This window comes from Capsicum annuum, chromosome 3 (genome assembly GCF_002878395.1).
Source record: "Capsicum annuum cultivar UCD-10X-F1 chromosome 3, UCD10Xv1.1, whole genome shotgun sequence".
Classification (NCBI taxonomy): Eukaryota; Viridiplantae; Streptophyta; class Magnoliopsida; order Solanales; family Solanaceae; genus Capsicum; species Capsicum annuum.
In genome coordinates, this window is record NC_061113.1 from 253,927,621 (window position 1) to 253,929,807 (window position 2,187).

Consider the following 2,187-nt stretch of genomic DNA (forward strand, 5'->3'; position numbering starts at 1 on the left):
CAGAAACAGCTAATCTTTTGGTGTTTGCTGGGTTTTCCTGTCTCTGGGCTTTACCAGCTGTACACCTCTTGAAATTCACAGGTAGCTTACTCGAACGTAGTGGTTTCTTCCTTATCTGCACCTGCACAGTTGCAACCAGTTCTGGGATCTTTTCTGATGCTGCTACAGTTCTACTCAGCAGGGAAGTCCTTGCTTTTGATGTTTGAAGATCACGTTCAGTACCTTTGCAAACGTCATGACAAGAACCTTTTGGATCACTCAGATAACGTGACAAGACCTTGGATTTAGCAATTGGAATGCCTAAGCTGCCAGTTGAGTTCCTTCTCAAAAAGCGACCTTCACGCTCAATTCTCTCCAGATGTGCAGGTACGGCGACAACCATATCAGCCATTTTGAGCTAGAGCAATGAAACTAGCACCACTGCAGATGTACCATGAGATACAAAGAAGTTCAGTAAAGAATCTCAACTTGCTTGTTTCCTTTTATGTTTTCACAACTGTTAAACTCGAGCGCTTACTGAGAAAAAGTGATAACAAGCAGACCCTTTTATTGAAACCTCAACCTCACAAGTGCAGCATCCTAGTGGGGAAAAAACAAGGACCTGTGAGAAAACTGATTCTAATAAGGTAAATATTTGGTGGCAGTTAATCTTATTCATTCTCTTCCGGTATATGATTAAACATAACCAGTCCATCACCCGTACTTAATATGTATGTTGTCGGACTCTTCAAAAATGCTGCTGATGGGTGTTTATTGGATCTTCCAGAGGTAGTGCATTTGGAGGATCCGGCACGTGTTCAACAACATTTTTGTCAGAGTGAGAAACATAGATTAAAATACCTATGGTAATCAAGATAATTCAAAGGATATGATCAACAGTTGGAAAGCTAAACAAAATATGCTATTGTGCTGTTACAAGACAACAATTGAATTGAACAATATTGTAAAAGAATGAAAGTACTTACCTCAACAATTTAATGCTATTGTGCTTCTCCCTCCATCTCATTATTCCTCAAAATGTACTGTTCATTCCTATTACCTAAATTAATGTAGAGAAAATTCTCATCAACACATAAGTACTAAATTTCATATGATTATAGAGATATATAGAGGTCTGGCACATATAATATATTTGAACAAAACAATTCAGAAATGAAAATAAGTTGTGACTTCCTTTTCCATTATTATACATACAAAAATAGAAACCTATGAGAATCGATGAGAAAAAGAAAAGGCATTTCGTTAATAAAACATTCCCTAATATCGTTTGATCCAAATTAATAAATATGTTTACTTCCTACACCAATATATTACATACCAATTATCATGTCCATTATCCTGCAACGAATTCAGGGGATAATAGTACCTTAGACATTTGTGTTTCCTTCACCTTATTGAAAGAGAATTTTAATTAAAAGGTACGTTGAATTCGTGTTGGGGCTGTAATGTTACATTGTATCATTCAAATATTACGTCAAGAAGCAAAACCAAAACGTAAATACAGACAAGAATTGAAAAGATTTCATTAACGTGGATTTTTTTCATCTTCAATTAGAGAGATCAATGAACACAATCAAGAACCATTTAACATCAACAAATAAAAAAGGAAATTTTGGTGGAAAGTCGAAGTTGAAATTATACCTTTTTCTGAAATTGCAAAGAAAGACAAGCAAAATTAGAAAGAAAAAAAATTGAGAAAACAATAAGATTTTAACATTCATAGACATTTGTAATTGTAAGAATAAGCGTGATTAATGCAACGGATATAGATAAAGCTTTGACACTACGAAAAAATAGAGATAAAATCTTGGTTATGGGTTGCGGTTGGTCCTAAGAGTTGACTCCAAATGTATTTCTCGTTCATAAAAAGATCATATAAAAAGAATAAGTTCCTAAATAAATAGATCCTTCTATTAGTACCCTTCTGCCAAATAGAATTGGAGCTTTAACTTGTGCATGCTGGTTATATTTTAGTTAAACAACAGTGTTAAAAGTGGATATCTTTATAAATCATGTGAACTTTTGGTATCCACAAATTTAGCCAAAAAGGATATCAAGTTAGTTGCTCGATCGACAAAAGAGGATTGCTTAAGTAATAAATATTTGCGACCTCATATTGTGGAGTACAATTCCCTTGAGATATTATTGCGAAATTTGTTTGTGTTTAATCTATATCCCAATTAGAAA

At 34.2% G+C, this 2,187-nt stretch overlaps 1 long non-coding RNA gene across 1 annotated transcript; it reads right to left on the minus strand.

Annotated features, from left to right (window-relative positions):
- Nucleotides 1–702: 702 nt before the first annotated feature.
- Nucleotides 703–1,714, minus strand: LOC124897197. Its single transcript, XR_007053877.1, has 3 exons — nt 1,642–1,714; nt 966–1,039; nt 703–840 (listed from the first exon to the last, which is right to left on the minus strand). It is a non-coding gene; the product is annotated as an uncharacterized LOC124897197 (long non-coding RNA).
- Between the last annotated feature and the right edge of the window lie 473 nt (nt 1,715–2,187).